Source organism: Cibotium barometz, chromosome 12 (assembly GCF_041138505.1).
Source record: "Cibotium barometz isolate CiBa-2024 chromosome 12, ASM4113850v1, whole genome shotgun sequence".
Lineage (NCBI taxonomy): Eukaryota > Viridiplantae > Streptophyta > Polypodiopsida > Cyatheales > Cibotiaceae > Cibotium > Cibotium barometz.
The window spans coordinates 45,067,095-45,088,932 of record NC_141057.1 but is presented as its reverse complement, the minus strand read 5'-3'; the positions used below and the strand labels follow the sequence as shown (position 1 = coordinate 45,088,932).

Here is a 21,838-nt window from a genome sequence, read left to right as displayed (position 1 = left end):
CTCTTTCTACACCAAAAGCTTTCGGTTGTATATCCCTTAAATTGGGATGGAGTAAGAGCTCCTAGTACATAAGTCTATCCCTTCTATCTGTTCGCACCAAGACTTTGCATGTTTTTTTCATGTCCTTCTCATCAACTCATCTATTCTCTTGGGGCCTTTTGGCGCCTTGATTTTCTCGCTTTGCTTCAAAACCCAATACTTTCACAGTTTCTGGGTACCTTTGGATCCAAGGTCGATAGTCTAAGCACCCGGATTTTGCATAGGATCTCCTTCTCCCATCTCATGTCCATATAGAATAATGCTCTATTCACCTTGATTCTACATACCTTGACCTCCTCCCATAGCTGACCTCCTTCCATAGTCTGAACTCCTCTTCCTATAAGTTGACTTTCTCCCATGACTTACTCCATGTTCTCACTTGGAGTTACAAAATAGCTAGTAATTAAACCTGAGTATGGCGATGTGTTCTCGTGTGAGAGAGAGAGAGAGAGAGAGAGAAGTAGTCACTACTCGGTAGCTCACCTTGGCTTTCCATAGCTAAGCAAGTTTTGCAAGAGAGCTAAAGATAGAATGAAAGAGGGAGGATGGAGGGAAGAATGAAGGGAGCAAGGCATGGAGGGGAGATTGGCATGTGGAGGGGAGATTGGCATGTGCATGTGTTGAAGCATTTACAAGAATAATACATGAGTAGTGTTAGTGGGGATAAAAGCCTCACTTCAAACTGAACTCGTTTTTTATGTGGTAGTGACGTTCTCTTTGTTACCAAACAGTTTTCCACCACTGCTTTCACCAGTTCAAAAGGAGTGTTACACCCCTTTTTGGACCACTAAACCATGCTTGCACCCATGAACACTTACTCCATTATTGAGTATATTAAATAATGCCCTATGGCATGAGCATTAATTAAATCTAAGGTTTAAACCTCAACCCTACTCCCCAACCTCCATGGATGCCCTCCTATCATCCTACTCCCCCTAGCCTCTCTACCGAACAGCCTCTACCAATTCTACTGTCTCGTGAGAGTTTCTGCACCTAGGCATGAAGCCTAGTTCAAAAGGGGGGCTTACTTCTCAGTTCATCAAAGGTCCTTCATTGTGTGTGTATGCACAGAGAGAGAGAGAGAGAGAGAGAGAGAGAGAGAGAGAGAGAGAGAGAGAGAGAGAGAGAGAGAGAGAGAGAGAGAGGCTTACTTGCTGAAATCATGAAGAAGAGAGGGCATGTTCATTTCATGATGATTTTGATGAGGAGATTGAGGAGAGATTGAGGCCCTTCCATAGCTATGTTGATAGCATGAGAAAGAGGGGTTGGGGACTCCCCCCTTCCTCCTTGCCATTGTGAGTATGAGAGATAGTCATTCTTGCCGCTTGAGTGTTCTTTGTCTATGTTTTCTAAGGTCTAGTTCCCTTGTTAAATTAAGCAGTAGGGGACATATTTAGAAGACATTTATCCTTGGTATATCATATGGTCCATCATAAGAAGGTGCTTTGGCCAAAGATAGATCCAAAGATATTCAAAAATCTTTGGATAGAAAATTCCAAGAATTTCTCTCGGGTGCAAAAGAGTGCGTGAAAAAAAAATGATCTTTCATTGGTTGGAATTCAAAAATTTGGCTAAACTTTGACAGTGTCTTGAGGAGAACACATGAAATTTTAACATTTTTAATTGTAAAAGCAACCCCAATCATGGGATTTTGACTTTGACTCCAGCCTTGTCTTTTTTTTTGGGAAAAGTTTTTTTTTTCCATTGTAAAGTTATATCCCAAGGTTTGTGCCACCTGGTTGCGTATAGTTGTGAAATTTGAAGGCCTATGTAATGGTCAATTTGAAGGCCATAAAACTAGGTCGACTTTCAAAATATATATATGTTTCTCTAAAATTTAGAGAAATTTTCCGAATTAATCGACCCGACGTGGGTAACGTGCAGCAGAATTAATTGACAAATTCAAAGGGAACCGCTACCATAAAGTCCGTTCGACTAGTAGTAGTCGGCACTCGGGATCTCTGAGATGGTGAGGATTCTAGTGGAAGCCATCGAGCTGCGTGGTGCGTTGCCGCAAAGTCAAGCGTTTTGTGGTGTGGTGGTGGGGGTGTGCGCGATATTGGCCATGGTGTCGCTGCTTGTTGGTCTGTGCGCGGGTGGGTCGCCTGTCACGAAACCGAGGACTCGAGGCGGCATCGGAAGCGGGGGGGCTCCCATGGCTACTTCTCCTTCCTTTCTTTGGTGGGGTGGTGCCGGTGGAGGTGGTTCGGGTGGCGGAGCTTGTGGTGGCGGCGGTGGTGGTACAGGAGGAGGGGGTTGTGGTGGTGGAGGAGGAGCAGGAGGAGGTGGCGGTGGCGGTTGTGGCGGTGGCGGAGGAGGAGGAGGTGGTGGTGGTGGTTGTGGCGGCGGAGGAGGTGGGTGTTAGCACTCAACCCTATTGTATTTTGTGTGCTCAATAATCTAATTAAACAATACATGTACATGGTTACATAGACGATATCATGTGAAAGCTATATCTTATATTTTTGAAAATAACATGTATGAGACTAGATCTATACATATTTTGAGAGAGGTTTGTTTCTTTAATCACACACCTTATGGCATGAGAGGGGGGTTGAGTCAAGGTTATCTCACACCCGTATAAATAGAGTCGCAACTCTACTATTAGGCTACTCCCCCACCATTAGATATCTTTTGTTTAAAACTAATATAAAATCACAAATTCTATCTTGACATGGGGTTCAAACACATGAATCTTAATCGAGTCTTTTTGTGAAGCTTTAAAATGCTCCACGTTTTAAAAGTATTTAAAAGCTGAATCAGGGGAATCAAGCCTTCGATGATTTTTATGTTGTTTGATCTCTTTGACTTTTGTTCGACACCTTTAATTGCAAGCTTGAGCCCCTTGCGTGACCAAACTCTTAATGCTCAGATCTAGAAGTAACCTCAAAACCCCCTTGCAACTATATCATTCGTCCCTCAAATTCTTTGTTTCCTCATAAAATTATGCTTCACTATATGACCCACTTCATTCGTTTATCGTTCATTTATCTTTCTGTAATGTGCTTTTTAATGGCTTGTATCTTCCATGCTTTTTTTTTTAAAATAATCAGAGGAGTTCCATTGCTAAGTTTGCATGCTCACCAACACCTCATTCTTCCATGCTTTTTTTTAAAGCAATTAGAAGAGTTCCATTGCTGAGTTTGCATGCTCGCTCACTAGTGCCTCATTCTTGTGACTAATAGCATCTCTCTCTCTTAGCCTCCGCACATGTCTCCGACCAGTGGGCTCCATCCGGCAAAAGAGTGACTGATCGGACCTCGCCCGACAGAGTGGCATCTCGCACATGATCTCCAAAAAGTTCGATCAGTGGCAAAGAACCTACCGGATATCACCCTTGTCATTTGTCTTTGCATCTCCCTTCTCAATCGCAAACAAAAATGATGAAACAAGGCGGCAAGCAGCTTCCGTCCAAGTACCCGTTGTCTCCCCATGCCAACCCTATTGCAACCACCACCATTTGGATGAGGATCATGTTGTTCCTGTGGTTCTACCTCGCCACACATCTACACAAAATTATGTGACACACAATAAGCACCAACCACTTTTGGGGCAAAATGCAATACGACATTCAACTCTCTCAATATGCGCCACCTGTTCTTTAAAATTCCAAACGTGTTTTCAACTTTCACTCTACCTTTGGACAAATGCCTATCAAACTCTATTTTGGCCTCAAGAATTTGTCCTGCAGCTTGCCTAAATGGCTTCACAAGGAAACTAGTGGGCTTATACACCAAGTCAGCAACAATATAAGGTCATATAGTTTGGCCATACAAGTTTACTGTTGGAGTGTCCCAATACCTCACCCCTCTTCAAACTTTTGTAAAGTGAGCACCCCTTAAAATGTGTAGAGTCGTGCATACCACCATGAGCACTACACACAACACTCCAAAACATCTTACAGGCATCTACAATCCCTTGAAGCACAATGCTTGGAAAACCATGTCGACTCCCGTACTGAGCTGGAAAACACTCTTGTGGTGGCTTTCGTTGCAACCTGATGTGTGTCCCATCTAAGGCACCACACATATTTGGAAAAGGCGTGATTTCCTCAAACTTAGAAATAATTTTGACCAAGTGATCTCCCGTAGGCACCACTATTCCATGTCTTGCAAACATTATCGGCGGCAAGCATAAAATATGGATGATGATGCCCATATATTTACGAATAGTGGACTCCCCAATCCCAAATAAATGTGAAATTGATGTACTAGAATGACCATGCGCTAGTCTCCAAAGAACAGTTGCTAATGCAAGGTCAGGAGGTATAGGATCACACACTATGTTCTCACTATGTGTGAATGGCAAATGGGGCTCAATCATTTCATGCAAAACATGGAATGAGTCATATAACATTCGACATGCGTAAAAAAACCTATGTTGATTTTCAAGTCATCCTTCGAACCAAAGACTAGAGTGAATGCGTCTCCAAAAAGTCACCTGGCGTGGGAAACACCACCATTCTCGAGGACCGTACCTCCACCCCTCCTTTTCTAGGAATTCAATGATCACACTTTGCATCATAAAGGCACATAGAATAAGCATTAAAATGCCTACTGAAATACAATTACGTTGCATTTCTGACAAAGGAGAAAAATTAAGCATCGACAACAATAAACCAAAAATCACAAGAGGATGCATGGATTGATGCGTACCTTTGATCAATCTACTATGTTACCTTGGGGTGAGTGGTTCCAAATGTCTGCACACAAGTCGTAAAGATTTCTCAAATACCTAAGACATAGAACAAGAATACAAAAGTAACACATCAATACCATGATTAAATCCTTACCATTCTTTGCCTAATTTGCTAAGAGGGTCTAAGCATGGTATGGTGGAATACTATATGAGTTATATAGCCCAAATTTATAGCATAGGTTTAGTTGGCACATAACAATTTTAAACTATTTTGTGAAAGAGCTATATAGCAGAGGCTGTTACTATAAGAAGGGCTGCCAACTTCCCCACTACTAACAATAATGAGCCCACAGTCATTTCAAACTCGTTTGGACTATGGTGTATCCTAGGGCATTATCTTCCTTGTCGCATTTTCCCGCTCTGTGTTTGTTCTATTGTCTGTGTATTCCCACTCTATGTGTTCACTGGACAAGTTCTCTTGTTTACCTATTTCACACATGCAATACATACACACACACAAAGAGAGTTTGCACGTTGCCAAAATATTGCAGGTCTCTCTCTCTCTCTCTCTCTCTCTCTCTCTCTCTCTCTCTCTCTCTCTCTCTCTCTCTCTCTCTCTCTCTCTCTCACACACACACACACACACACACACAAAAGCTTGCATGCATTTCATTAATCTCTCTCTCTCTCTCTCTCTCTCTCTCTCTCTCTCTCTCTCTCTCTCTCTCTCTCTCTCTCTTTTGATTCCTCTTGTGTTAGTTCTAGCCTAGGTGGGATAGGTAAAGTTGTTGATGTTATATGCTCTATTACTTTCTCAATCCCAAACTTAGGGAGGTCTTCATCCCCCTCGTCCTCATCCTCATCCTCATCCTCATCTTCATCGTCCCTTTCCTCATGCAATTTAGATGACGTTCGTCTGTCTGTATGTGCAGTCATCATCATGCCAATATGGTTGCTATCCTCAAGCAAGGAGGAGACTGTGCTTTCAATAATTTGTTAACCTCAAGGATTCACATGCATAATTTGCCACCATGGACTACCATCTAGGTTCTTGAAAAAGAATGCTTATTGTTGATAGTGCATTGGAAGAAAGTAAGGTTCTTTGGTTTCTTGTACCCACTTGGAGGAGCCCATAGACCAAAAACCTGTGAGCTCCCTTTTCATGGTAGAATCTTTACCTCTATATTTTGCAATGAACTTTCAAAATGACCTGTAATGGACATGCTCTCAAATTAGCACCAAATACACCAACATGTTAGAGACTGATTCAATTACTAGTTGATCTATGCCTGCTTCATAACACGATAGTTAATTTTGTATATTCTCTCTAGATTCCCCATGTAACCTAGCTTGTCACATCAATAAAGCTTGTGTCACGGGAACTTGTATGGGACAATTGTTGGAATGATGCAATAATACAGGAGTCTTGAGTAAGTCGTATATCATCAATCCTTTTGATTCAAAGATGTCGTCCATAGGCCCACATGTTATTATATGTCCGATCCTAAAATCACAAAAGTGAAGAATGTTTAGATCACACAAGCATGCACATGCTGAAAGTGTTTCATGTTATATGTTACCTCCTTGTCACACCCAAGGCTCGGCTTGAACTCATCATGTGTGACTTGATGACCTTCTTGTATGTTGTATAGTTTCTCTTGTATCCATGCCATTGATATTGGTGGTGGTAGTCACTTGCCTCTTGGATGTTCTTCGTATATTTTGTTGCCATTCTTTGTCATGCTCTTGAATCCATTTATGCATACATTCTGAATTATATATCATGAAAGTACTTAAATTCTGTCGCTCATCATGTGACAAACTTATTGGGAGTCCCTTCCCAAATAAGACCTCTTCTGATAATGTGGTTGATTCATCCGCCGTCCAAACAAGGGGAGCCTCCTCATCCATAAGCTGCAAGTACTGAGAGAGATAATACATACACTCATGATGAAACCATCCCTCTGCCACCATAGATCCTTTAGGCCTTACCCTTTGATACACAAATCCCTTCAAGATTCCCATGAATCTTTTAACCCAAAACTTCCATCATGTGCTTACACCTATAGCAATCTCTACCTCCTCCAATAAGGTGGATAAGTACCTTGTTAGTGATCCCAAACAGTATATGACATCTCGAATGCCCTCGACTAAATTCCTTTTTTGAAGGAATAGTACCTTGTAAGTGATCCCAAACAGTATATGACATCTCGAATGCCCTCGACTAAACATCCATCAATGAAAAGTGGCAAGATTTGCAACAAATAGTCCACCTTTGACCTTTGTATATCCACATAAATTATCAAATGTCAAGAATGAGATTTATAGACATGACCTACCTTTAGGAAGTTATGTCAATCATGCATTTTTAATCCAGAAAGGGACTTATTGTCCATAGAAAACATGTTTTCTAGAAATAAGCCATATCCCGTAGGTGTACATATCAATCTCCTCCTATTATTACTTGTTTTTATCTCGTCTTTTATAAGCACCCATGGTGCTGGTGGGGGATGATAAGTCATCTTTCTATTTGAGGGTTTTAAAGATGGTTTATAGTTTTGCTCCTTTAAATCTTCTCTCGCAATCTTTGTATCTTTAATACCCATAATATGTTTCCAAAGTGAGTGTCAAACATTTTTAAAAATGTGTATGGGATTAAGAAGATGTGTGATTTTAAAAATGTGTATGGGATTAAGAAGATGTGTGATTTTAAAAATGTGTATGGGATTAAGAAGATGTGTGATTTTAAAAATGTGTATGGGATTAAGAAGATGTGTGATTTTTAAATCTTTCCAATATTCCAAACTATACCATATTGAAATCTTGGGTGCCATTGATCTTTTTTCTCGATGTCTTCTACGAGACATTCTTGATCTTCCTTATCACTTGTGAGCTCTAAATTTGGATCTATAATAGGCCCAATTTTCCATTTTCTATACCATTCCATAGGAGTCATACGTAGAGGAGGGCACACTCCACTTAATCCTTCCATTAAAATGACTTGCTTGATCTTTTGAAATGACTTGCTTGTTCTTTTTTTCGTAATATGTGTCCATGCAAAAATATTCTATGATGGAGATATGTATTCTTGTTAAGAATCTTGTTATAGTTGGACATAGACACATGCCTTGTAACCCTTTGTTAATAGACCTATGAACATAGACACATGCCTTGTAACCCTTTGTTAATAGACCTATGAACATTCAAAGTCTTAGTGTAATTATTATTCCACATCACTCAAACCCAAACACAGTAGTTCTAATCATCTATCTGAAGAATAACCGTAGGCAGGACAGTCATGTCCATGTTAGAATGTCGTGACCCTTAAAGATTCGTTCGCCTAGGCATGTCAAGCACCTTTATCTCTTTTCGTAGTTGTTGTAGATCTTTGATGAGCGGTGCCAAGTACACATTGATATCTTTCACTTGTTGTTTTCCTATATTTATGTGAGGGATCAATTAGAGTTTTCAAGAAGTAGAAACATATTGAGTGGATGCTATTTCATGCCATATTACTTGTGCACGTATTTAGAATTAGTAAACTTAATATTTAGTGCTCCTTCTTTATAGACATAAATGGTGTTAGGTTGTAATTGCTGAGCACTACTAGCCAAGTTGACCATCTACTTGATTGATGTGAAAAGGGGTTGATCCCATCAAGACCAACACCAAGTTTTAAATGACGAGGCTCTTGACTAAACTCATGTGTTAGAAGGCTTCACAGTCACACAGAATTTGTAGGATCCAAACTGTGTTTGCATTCTTTGCAGCCCAATCCATAAGCTTTGCTAACTTCAGGCTCCAAAATCATGGTTCTCTATCCATGTTTGTAATGGAAAATGTCTTAGAATCTTATAAGAAACAAGTGTTACTTCCTTCCTAAATCGTGACGCACTGCATTTGGGAAAAACAAAATTGTTTTCATGCCCTCCTCGTGATAAAAATACAATCATTGATACATGCATGGATTGTTTCATAGTCAAGTCCAAGGCTGGTCATCATCTTTCTTGCCTCGTCCCTCATTTTTGGAATGGTTTTATTAGGCAGTAGAATCTTTCTAGAAAGCAACTTGGTATTCAGAAACAGTTGCTTAGGCAAATCAACATACGCTATCACTTAGCATCCATGTATATGACACACTTACGTTTAGTAATGCTGAAATTAATGCATTACTCTAGGAGTAACAAGCTTGTAGGTTCAGAATAAGCAATGTCATAGATAATCTCGTCAAAGAATCACCCTCATAAATGGGTGTGAGTTCTTCTTCTCGAAGATATTTCTCATGAGGATCACGATCATGTGTATTACTTTGAAACCACTCATCATGAAATTCAATCATGCCATCAGCTCCATGCTCTACATCATCAGGTTTCTCTATTTGAGAGAAATATTGCTCTCTCAACCTTTGAAAAGTAGTAAGATCATATGCTCAAAAGCACCCTCATACATTGTACTGACAATCGAGAGTGACCCTAACAATATAAGGGCACATCCTCCACAATATCATAATCTAGAACCTGTGATCCAATATGAACCATGCAATCATAAACACAAAATAATTCACAATAAGACAAGTGACAACAAAGCATGACATAGCCTTATGCAAAGTACATTGACGAAAATGCATAAATGGTTTCAAATTTTTTATTCTACCATCTAAATACATTTGTAAAGTCTTAAATGTTATTTCAAATTTACTTTTATTAATAGGGCATAAGTGCCACAAGACATGATGACTAGAAAATATAAATATACTATTAGAATGTCATAGACCAAATCCCTTCACAAAATGATTATTTGCTACAAATACATGTACTCCCTCTAGGGAGCTGGTGGTCGCCTATGCCAACCATAATTCACCAGTAACTCCTCACCATCACTATTCAATAGTCTAATAGCATTGAGAACAATGTATCTAAACACATCTCTACTCATGTGCCACTGGCTCACGACCATTCTCACACTCCACAAAAGTATAATTAGTTCTTTCATGCATTAGCCCTAATATATTTCCATCAATATATAGTTGCTCTCCCTCGTTTTATGGGTAGCCTCTTTCAACAAGAGAGGCAGCGTTAACAGATAGCCCATATGTAGTCATACTCTTGATGTAGCAAGCAAGATGATGCCATGGACCCCATGAATAAATAGGTCCACAAAATGTCATAAGAGTGACCTCATAGTAAACTGGCACATGCAAATCTTGTGCAATACAAAGACCTCATCCCCCATCAGTAATCTTGTAAATGGTGCGATCACATAGTGAGCACCCCAAAATCTAAAAACATCTCCATCGGCAGCCAGTAGTGATGCTCCCAACTAACCTCCATAATGTATGTGATCATATGTTCATATGAGAGGCAGTAGGCGCTAGACGTCTCAGACTGCTGAGGAGACCAGGAGGCGATTGCACATGCCTCCATCTGTAATACTGAAAAACAACTTGATCGTGTTGCGTGCAAGGAAGCATAGATGGATCAAGCCCATGAAAGCCATCTACTTGAGAGGTAGATGTCCAACTGGCAGCGGCCATGATCGTGTTGCGTGCAAGGAAGCATAGATGGATCAAGCCCATGAAAGCCATCTACATTGAGAGGTGGGTGTCCAATTGGTAGCGGCCATGACAATCACACCTACATGCATGTTATATATCACTTGCCTAACAACATCATATAAAACTTGAATGTGTCAATGTACAATGCTTATAAAAAATAAACATCACTTACCATAGGTTGATCATGTCACTCAAGTGCTGCTGCATCATGACATCTTCCAAAATTGAGCTCATGTGTACGGCATTACCTCCGTGTCTATTGGTGAGTGCCTCGACAATCTACACACCAACATGGAACTCTTTCCTTGTAATATGCATGTGTCTCATTATTTGTGTAGTGCACAGATCTAGAGGATGTTGTAGAAGACATCAATGAAGAGGAGGACACACCTCCTTTCCCTACAATAGGAGCTCGTTGGCATGCCGAAGGAAGCGGTTACCAAAGGATGAGGCAGAACCTAATTGCCATAGGTACAAGAAGAAAATTACAACTACTCGCTCGTTAAAATGAAGATGATGTGATGATTTAGATAACATCTTTGATTTTCCTTCTTATATGCAACTCAGAAATGTGCAAGCGTTATTCTTATGTGTTGTAAATTGACCGCCCCACTTCTATGCATTCCCACTCATGGAGGGCCTTTCGATTTAATTCTCTTGCATGTGTATAGACATCCATGGTAGACTCCAGGAAGGCATGCCTCTTAATAGCCATCAAGAGGCTATTACGCACACTGGGCCTATCAAGGGAGAAGATTTAGGAGGACATAGCAGAGTACTAGGCCTTGAATGGTGCTGACGAGTTGGAGGCTATAGTGGGTCACCTTTGCTCCATCCTTGTAGAAGATGCAAGGAACATCTAGGTCTGGAGGAGGATGAGGGTCCAGAGGCACATCAAGAGCCAGAGGCACACAAGTTCTTGGTGCCATCACCCAGGAGGGGGGAGGAGGAGGTTCAAGAGAGTTAGGAGGAGTAGGAGGGTCTAAAGGCACATCAAGAGCCAGAGGCACAGAAGCGCTTGGTGCCATCACCCAGGAGGGGGGAGGAGGAGGTTCAAGAGAGTTAGGAGGAGTAGGAGGTGCCATGCAGCCAGGGGGAGGTACACAAGGGTCTCTTGTCAATTACCCAGGAGGGGGGTGCTTCTCAACAGAGGCATCATAGACAGAGGTATGAAGCTTGCTTTTGTATGTTGGACTCAAGTTAAAATAGGATCAACAGAAGGTATGTAATAGTCACTCTCTAGCTACTTACTAGACATTGTCTTAAATTCTAAATTTATATATACATGTTTTTTATTTTGGGTGGTTATATTCTTGACTGTAGGAGGTAGCACAAGCTAGGCTGTAGGTTGGGCATATGATGTCACACCTCACCAAGATGGGCAAGAAGGGCTTCATTGCCATTTTTGTAAGTTAATAAAATGTTTACATTTGGTCCTCTACATGCATTTAAGTGTGCATCTGATGTTCTTATCAATCTACAATTACTTTTTTTTAATAATAGGTGAAGGACTATGATCGGGAACCCAACTCTTAGGAGATAGAGATGGCCACGTACTAGTGCTATAGGCATCTGAAGACCCAACTACCTCTATCAATTCCTTTTGTAAGTAGTTTTGATTAAGTAGCATTTTAGTTCTAATTACATTATTCAAACATTGACTAATTTATGTAAAAGAAAAAATTGACTAATTTATGTAAAACATAGAAATTACACGCTGAGGAGGACATGGAGGAGGTAGCTCTATAGCCTTCTGGTCGAGAAAGGGAGAGTGGAGTGCATTGATCGGGATCAGGACCATGATAGGGATAGGGATAGGGAGGATGATTATGACTAGATCTTCATCCTCCCTGCTTTAGAGCTTCGTTCTCCTTGCCATTTTGGTTTAGCCCCATTTTGTATATGTTTATGTGGGCTTTGTATATGTTTATATTACCCATAGCTTTTGTATAGCCCTAGCTACATTGTATATCTTTTGGTTGACCTCAGATTGTACCATTTATACCCATGATCACTTCTACTTTTGTATTGTATGCTTACATGTATATTTGTATGCATTTATTTTTTTTGACATCGTGCACAAATGGTTTTTGATTTTGAAGTTTGAATTGCACAAATTGACGCTCATGGAAGCATATGTTAGAAAATGGCATGAAGGGATTGACTAGCTAGAGTGGACGCTGGGACTAATAGGATTGTGGGGGGATGCCTCACTTGATGAACCTTTATGGCATAGCTGGGTACGATCTATCAAGGTGGAGGGACCCAAGGAGAAAAGAATGCGGGAAAGGCTGACTACTAAAGGCATCAAGAAATGGGGAGATTTGTGGAACTCAGACAAGCTAGCTCCTTTGGGGATACATAACCAAGTGCAATGGATTGTGGAAAAAACTAGGAAAATGTGGTCCCTAGTTCATGAGTATTTTGCTCAAGACCATAGTGGAATATGTGGTTGCAACAATGAATATAATGTGTTGAAGTATTCGATACTTATCGGATGCACAATCTTCCATGCTTATGTGATTTTTGTCTGCTTATGTGCTTAGCTTCAATTTGATTCGATAGAGAGATCCCTTTGTGTGTGTGCTCAGCTTCAAATCAATACACAAGAGGGCCCTTTGTATGTCCCCACACGTGAGAGAGAGAGAGAGAGAGAGAGAGAGATAGAGATAGAGACAGAGACAGAGAGAGACAGAGAGAGAGAGTACTTTGTGTATGTGTGTGTTTGCGTGTGTGTGTGTGTGTGTGTGTGTGTGTGTGTGTGTGTGTGAGAGAGAGAGAGAGAGAGAGAGAGAGAGAGAGAGAGAGAGAGAGAGTACTTTGTGTGTAAGAGATGGAGATGGAGTCCCTTAACATTGACTTTAGAGGGTTATACACCCAATCGACGGAGAGACTTGAACCCAGGTGGGTTCATGTCATCCCAAGGGCAATTCCACTAGCCAATCTCCCACACTTGGGTGATAGAAAGGTAGTGAGAAATGTCCTCTTTATACACACACACACACACACACACACACACCAGGAGACTGAGTCGCTTAACGTCGACTTTAAAGGGTTATACACCCAATCAACGAAGAGACTTGAACCCAGGTAAGTTCATGTCATCCCAAGGGCAATTCCGCTAGCCAATCTACCACACTTGGGTGGTATAAAGGTAGTGAGAAATGTCCTCTTTATACACAAACACACACCCAAAGATGGAGTCGCTTAACGTTGACTTTAGAGGGTTATACACCCAATCGACAGAGAGACTTATCCCAAGGGAAATTCCACTAGCCAATCTACCACACTTGGGTGATAGAAAGGTAGTGAGAAATGTCCTCTTTATACACACACACACACACACACACACCCAGAGACAGTCACTTAACGTCGACTTTAGAGGGTTATACACCCAATCAACGGAGAGACTTGAACCCAGGTGGGTCACATGTCATCCCAAGGGCAATTCCACTAGCCAATCTACCACACTTGGGTGATAGAAAGGTAGAGAGAGAGAGAGAGTGTGTGTGTGTGTGTGTGTGTGAGAGAGAGAGAGAGAGAGACGACTTTTTATATTGGCATGCCCAACATTGAAAAAAAAGAGACGTCACGGGCGTTGCTTAAACGACGCGTGGCATCGTATAAACGATGTTTATTTCTTAAAATTTCTTTGCCGCATTTAAACGATGACTCATCACCTATACGACGTAATTTTAGTAGCTTATACAATGCATGTATGTTGCTTAAGTGACATTCAATAACGATGTTATTTTTGGAAGCTTTAGTTCCTTATAACCCCCACCAAGTATTTGTTTACTTAAATTCGGTGGAGTAGTAGGAAAATAGAGGATCTGCATATAAGATGGAGATGTGAATATGCATAGCTGAACATATAGAGGATTCATGAATACGCATAGTTCGAAGATGGATGTGAGGGCCCTTGGCAGTTTGATGATCTCAATTCGCGAGCCAAAATAAAAGCTAAAAATTCAAAGAATTCAAGCATCCAAGTAGGGGTGGAGTTTCAACTTCCAAGCATTGCCAAAGTTGGCAAGTTGCAATGCATTGAACCTTGATGTAGGATTCTAGAAAGACTTGAAATGATGGGCATTCTATAAGTGAGCTATTGGATTGATAAGATAAAATGCCAAAGAGGTGGTGGGGGTAGAGACTCAAGTTGTCGACCTTCACGAATCACATGGAGCCGGCTCCCTATTAGAGAGCGGTGGGTGGTCACGAGCCGCCCACATGCAAGACGGGGTCCATGCAAAACACATCGATCGCGGTTGGCCACCCTGGATGTCCAAATGATTTTTGTAGCGTTTGATTAGGCTTTGGGACCTTTGGGTTTGGCCCATGCTTTTGTTTGTTTTTTAGTTTCACCCAATTAACCTTAGGTTCACCCAATTAACCTTAGGAGGCCACCCAATTGATCTTACTTTACTTTGCTAGATTATAGCTCAGCAATTCTGAATTATTTTACCACCTTTGATCATCACAATCCAATGCAACATAAACGTAGCTCTCTACTATAATTTTATGTAAAAGTGGTTTACCTTCTTCCTTGTCTTTGTTCTTAGAGAATCATTCTAGTTTATAAAACTAATTTAATTCTTCTAAGGGTATTTTTGAGTTGACTGCCTTGGGAATTTCTTTCCAAGCCTCAGTTGTTACCCCATTTCCTCCTTTTTTGTGAAACAATCATTATGGCACTCTTAGCCTTATATGATTATCATACTCTCGATTTGTCCATATTCTCATTTTTCCCACCTTATAAGCCTTATCCTCTATGCTTATCCTACTATGCTATCTCCCTTCTCTACTACAAAAATCATATTGCCCCTATTTGAGTGTCTTATCTTTTTTTTATTTGATAAAACTAAATGGGTATCATATCTAGAAGAAAAACTACATGCAACATTTTTACCCGAGATTTACAAAAATAGTGATTTACCTAAACAAGATTTATTTTATACAAGACCTTTGCCTAACATGACTTATGACTTACATACTCTTGATTAGGACTACTTATTTACATACTTTATTATACTTTACCGTGTTTTATTTCCTTCTTGTTTGTACCCTTGAATATCCATTATCAAGAAGGTTTTTTGTTGTTTACTTTTATTGATTAGGTTACTTGTTGCTATAATAGTGAAGGAAATGCAAAGTGAAAGGGCGTAAGGTATAATCTAAACATATTTGCTGTTGCTTTTGTTATCAAAAGATGTGTGACATCAATTTTTGGGTTCTAAAAACATATGTGTTCAAGAAGGAAGAACATCTACAACATTCACATCATGGAGATCTTCAATAAGAAAGGCGATGATGGTGAATGGATCCCTGAACAATATAGCAAGTACGAATGGATTTTAATGCGATCAAGTGTTTGAGGATCCTTTAGGATTAAGCCTAAAAGTACCTCAGATCCTCATAAGCATTGGAAGGGAAAAATTTTAGAGTTTATGAGGCACCATAATGCTGGAGCTACAATAATAGAGACCCTTAATCAGCATGTTTACATGCACAAGGAGATTAGACTGTGTGCTGATTATGTTAGCATGAGATCTAAGCCTAACAGTGAGTATCTAACTCCATGTTTTTCTCGTCCAACCCTAAAAATAAATTTTGACCAAAGCTTTGTGACCTAATGTAGTTTTAATATTGCAGCTCTCTATCCATCCACTGTGATGAATGGCAGAATGTCGAGTGTTTTAGTGGAAAGATCTTTGTGCTACACACTGAGATAGGAAACTTGTTGTATGATAACCATGTAGCAAGCCATCTAGCGGCTCAAAATATCTATTTTATGATTCTTTGTATGTCCTATTGGAGGGAAATGAAAATGTTGGTAAATTGGAGTATGTTTCATTACCACCCTTGTCCAGTCAAGATTGGCTTTGCCCAAAAGAGAACATTCAAGAATGCAAGATCAAAATAGCAACAGACACTCATGGTACTATGAAACCCTCCATAGGTTCAAAGGACATACACTTAAGCTAGTTTATATGGTTTGGAATGTTTGCACATCTATTTGCTTCATGTGAGGTTGCAAAGAAGACAAAGATAACCCATCAAATTAGGTCTCTTGGCAATGATTGGTTGAGTCAATTTTTGTGGGATGGATGGTATCTCAAGAGGACTCAGGGTGCCGATGTTATTGAGTGTAGAATTACAATATCAGATGTTACTTTTAGGTACTTAGTGGGAAGCAATATGTTAAATAGCTAAGATTTTGGTCACTAATTCTAAGAACTAAATTTCTAATTGTTTTGAAATGTGTAATTCATTGCAAGGTAAAAGATGTGCATACGCTAAAAATATAGAAGGTGATGACTATGGAAGGGAGATTGGCTAAGCATGGATCAAGATATGCAAGATGGAGAGCATTCTCTTTTGCATTAGTTTCAGTCAGTGGCCATGGCTAATAACACCAATGATGTATTTCACATGTTATCTGTTGATGACAAATTGGATAGAGACAGCAACTACCCACTTTGGGCATACATGATGCAGCATGTTTTGGTTACAAAAGGAGTGTGGAACATTGTGCAGGGTATGGATGTACGTCCAGGTTCTGTGGATGTAGGATCTGTTGAGGATGTTGCAGGTTCTAGCAGCTCTACTGTTGCTGCTGTTTTACCCACTGCTGAACAAGCTCGTTGGGATGGTAAAGATGCGCAGGCTCATGCCTTGATTGCACTTTCTGTCAAACGTAACATCACCCCACATATTCGTTCAGGTAAAATAGCAAAACAGGCTTGGGATATTCTAGCTGGTTTGTATGCAGGTCGTAACGAGGCAAAAATCTCTTACTTGCATAAAGAGCTAGAATCGAAGATTATGCAGGAAGATGATGACATGAATGTTTTTCTTGCTGAGATTAAAGATCTCAAGGAACAATTGATTTCTACAGGTGAGATTATTCCTGATCATTCTCTTGTGCAGACTGTTCTTGATGCTTTACCTGAGTCATATCAGACTTTTGCTTCCACGTGGAGACTTGTTACTGAGGACAGACCTAATGCTGTCAAGTATGATACTTTAGTCAACAAGCTCTTGCAAGAAGCGCAGTCCAGGCAAAACAGGGCTAGGCAGTGTGCAATTGATCAAGCATTTATTGCTACCCAGCAGAGAAGAAGTGGTAAGGTAGCCCCTTCCACTGTTTCTTCTCCTATTAGTAGGTCTGTAACTTCTTGTCCTTCCACAGGTAGCAACAATAGGTCTGAGAAGGCTCTTAATAAAGGCAAGAAAAAAATGAGGTGCAACTATTGTAAGGCAATTGATCATGTCATTAAGAATTGCCCTAAGCTAAAGGCTAAAGAGGCAAAGAAGAAAGAGTCAAATGCAGCCACAATAGCGGATGCTTCTACAAATGCAGATTCTGCAAATGTTGTGCAGGATACATAATGGGTGTTTAGTATGTATTGCCAGTATGATCCATCTGTACATGATGCATGTTTGGCAGTTTCTGTTGACTCTGATGTTTGGTATTTTGACAGTGGTGCTTCAAAGCACATTACCTCGCATCGTGATATGTTCACTTGTCTTGAGGCTGTCCCTAATGGGAATACTGTCACATGTGCCAATAATGCTTCTTACCCAGTGAAGGGCATTGGTAAAATTATGCTTACTGCTGCAAATGGCAGCGCTTTCACACTTTCAGATGCTTTGTATGTGCCAAGGATAAAGAAGAATCTATTGTCTGTCTCTGGGCTTGCTAGACTTGGACTTGTAGTCAAATTTGTGGATGACAGATGTACTGTTCATGATTTAACTTCTGGTAATATGATTATTGTATCTGGCACCTTGTTTCGTGGGCTCTATAGGCTCAATTCTTATGACAAGTGTGTGGAAGATTCAGCAAATGCAGTTTCTGATGAAAAGGCAGTTTCAGATGCAAAACTATGGCCTGCTCGTTTTGGTCATCTGAACTTTGCTAGTTTGCTGCGTTTGCAGAAGTTTGATATGGTTGCTTCATTGCCCCCTCTTGAGGCACCATTGAAACATGTTTGTGAAGGCTGTATTTTGGGCAAAATTCAACGTTCTGCGTTTCCAAAGGATGGTTCTGTGCGGGCCACTCGTAAATTACAACTTGTACATAGTGATGTATGTGGGCCTATGCAACACTTGTACTTCGTGACTTTCATTGATGTACTCAAGGCATGCATGGGTATATCCACTGAAGGCAAATGGGCACCCTCCGTTCTGATCGAGGGGGGGGAGTACATGTCTAAAGAGTTTGATGCATTTCTGGCTAGTCGTGGGATAAAACACCAATGTATAGTGCCATATACCCCTCAGCAAAATGGTGTTGCTGAGAGGAAAAACAGGTCACTTATGGAGATGGCACGATGTATGGTCAAGAGCCAAGCTTTGCCACATGTGTTTTGGCTTGAGGCTGTCATGTGTGCTGCATATGTACTCAACAGATGTCCCACTAAGGCCTTGTAGTCTGTTACTCCATACGAAGCTTGGCATGGCAGGAAGCCTTCTATTGGTCACTTGTGTGTCTTTGGTTGCTTGGCCTATGCTTTAGTGCCTGTGCAACAACGTAGAAAATTGGACGATAAGGCTGTCAAATGCATTTTTGTTGGTTACAGTGCTGAGAGCAAGGGTTACAGATTGTATCATCCGCAGTCAAAGCGTATCTTGATTAGTCGAGATGTTGTTTTTGTGGAAGATGCTGTGCAGCCTTTGTTATCATGTACCAAAGAGACAAGTGTGAGCTCACGGGATGTATTTGATACGCTGTTGCCTCTGTTTACAGGTGGGAATTCAAATGTAAGTCCTAATGAGGCAAATATTCAGCCTATGCAGATTTCAAACGACATCATAGATCAGTCTATTTCTGATACAGATTTACATGATATAATTCATGAGGATAGGGCTGAAAATGAGCAGGCTAGAGGTATGCCTAAATGGTTGGTGCAAACCTTGCGTGATAGTAAAATTGATGCACCTATATCTAGTCGTACTCGTTCAGGTTTTCAGCATGCCTCTTATGCATCAGATTGTTATGCTTTGGCTGTGTCTAGTATGTGTGAAGAGGAAGAACCTCTTTCATTTGATGAGGCACAAAAATCAGAAAATTGGTTGGCTGCAATGCAAAGTGAATATGATGCTATAATGAAGAATGGTACATGGTCTTTGTGTGATTTTCCTATTGGTAAAAAGGCCATTGGATGTAAGTGGGTTTTTAAGTTGAAACGAAAGCCAGATGGCAGTGTTGATCGCTATAAAGCTAGACTTGTTGCAAAGGGTTATGTTGAAGAAAAGGGCATTGATTTTGATGAGACCTTTGCTCCCACTTGTCATATGACTACCATTTGTAGCATTTGTGCATTGGCAGCTCATAATGGTTGGAATGTACATCAGTTGGACATAAAGACTGCATTCTTGAATGGAGATTTGCATGAGGAGGTGTATGTATCACAGCCTCGTGATTTTGTTCATGGTTTTGTTCAAAAAGGGCAGGAAAACAAAGTGTGCAGGTTGAAAAAGGCTTTATATGGTTTAAAGCAAGCTCCACGAGCTTGGTATGAAAAGATACATGCATATTTGACTGCACATGGTTTTCAAAATAGTCCAACAGAAAGCACTTTGTATGCTAAACGTGTGGATGATGTACATCTAATCATTGCTCTCTATGTCGATGACATGCTACTCACAGGACCAAATGAGAGTCATATTGCTGATTTTAAGGCTCATTTGAATGCCTCTTTTGAGATGTCAAATTTGGGGCATTTGCATCATTATTTGGGGATACAATTTAAGCAGTGTGATGGAGGTATTGCTTTGTGTCAGACAAAGTATATTGAGGCATTGTTACGGAGATTTGGCCTTGAAGATTGCAAGCCCGGTTGCTACTCCAATGGAGACAGGTTTGAAGTTGAGTCTTCATGATGCTGGAGATCACTTTGATATCACACTCTATCGGACAGCTGTTGGTTGCCTCATTTATGTATACATTACGAGGCCGGACATTCAGTTTGCAGTCTCATACAGGTGAGCAGGTTTATGCATAGCCCAAGGTCTCAGCATTGGAAGGCAGTTAAACGCATCTTTCGCTACTTGAGTGGCACCATACATCTTGGGTTATTTTATCCCAAGGGGGGATCGTTGCCGCCAGATTTACATGCTTTTTCGGACTCAGATTGGGCTGGTTGCTATGACACAAGAGTGTCCACAAGTGGTTTTTGTTTCATGCTTGGTAGCTCATGCATATCTTGGTTGAGCAAGAAGCAACCTACTGTGGCCACTTCTAGTTGTGAAGCTGAGTACAGGGCAGCTTTCACAGCTACGGTGGTTGAGTAAGTGTGGCTCAGACGGCTTATGGGGCTGACTTGGGTGTTGGAGAGTCTGCCACCTCTATCTACACTGACAATCAGAGCGCATTGGCAGTTGTGAGAAACCCAGTTTTTCATGCTCACACAAAGCACATTGAGGTGCATTATCACTATGTCAGGAAGAGACTCTCAGCAGGAGAGATCAGCTTGGTTGATGTGCCAACACAGGACAACCTTGCCAATCTTTTCACAAAGATGCTTCCTCGTGAGAAGTTCGAAGCTTTCCGCAAAGCTTTAGGCTTGCTTCCCTTTGTGGACTGATCTACTTCGGGCATGGCACTTCCATATACATGAGTGCCAGCTCTCGTTCACACCATCACTCCCAGGGGAGATTTATTGCTATATATATAGGCAGTGATGTGTGTGAACACACTTAGGACCGCCGGGGCACTTTTTCCCTCTTTAGGAGGTTTTTTCCCCCGGCTTGTATATACGCCCATTATTCTAGAGCTAACTTATCTTTTGTACATTGACACAATCTAATACATTGTGTGTTGTGTGCATTCTTGCTTCTTCTTCTCCAAGCTTTGTGTGCTTTCCTACAACCCTAATTCCAACAGACAAGACAACATTAAAATCGCAAAATAACAATTTCCAAATAGATGGATAACTGTATTAAGAATGTATTACAATGCAAAGGATTGACATTAGCTTTCAGAAGTTTAAAGACTATTGTGTTCCTTTGTAGCATCATTGTTGAGCTTAATCCTTTTTGAAGAAGTCACCTTGAAAGGATATACAAAAAAAATTATGCGCTAGGGATAGGGATGATGAACACTCACCTTCTCATTTTCATCACTAGTAAGTAGATTATCGTGCCAGAGGTTGATGCTGGTTGCCATCTCTTTCCCCCTGGACAACTCTCCTTGCTCCAAATTCCTTCCCATGTTTGAAATGTTGAGCCTCTCTTGAATCTTTTAAAATTCTTCTTCTGTGGGGAGACCCACTTCCTCATAGCTAGCAGCATCCTAAAATATCATTGACAATGCATCCGAGGCTGAATGAAATTTATCATCGCTATTATGAAGGTCAAGGGATAAATATTTATCATCCTCTTCGTCTACCTCCTGTTCAAGATTTTGGGCAATAATTGCAAGACAATATTCTTCCCTAACGATTAAAAATTTCTTAAAGATCAGATACCAAAATATAATGGAAGCCTCCTATAGGAATTGATGGAAGAGCTGGAGTGGGGACATGGTCCACTTCCTCGGTGACCGACACATTGCACTCTTCTTGAGAAACTAGCAAAGTTTCACACCCGAGCCAGTCAATA

General features: G+C 40.6%; 1 pseudogene; it reads right to left on the bottom strand.

The window, feature by feature from the left end:
• Positions 1-3,236: 3,236 nt before the first annotated feature.
• On the bottom strand, positions 3,237-4,158 carry LOC147633474 (protein ANTAGONIST OF LIKE HETEROCHROMATIN PROTEIN 1-like; annotated as a pseudogene).
• Between the last annotated feature and the right edge of the window lie 17,680 nt (positions 4,159-21,838).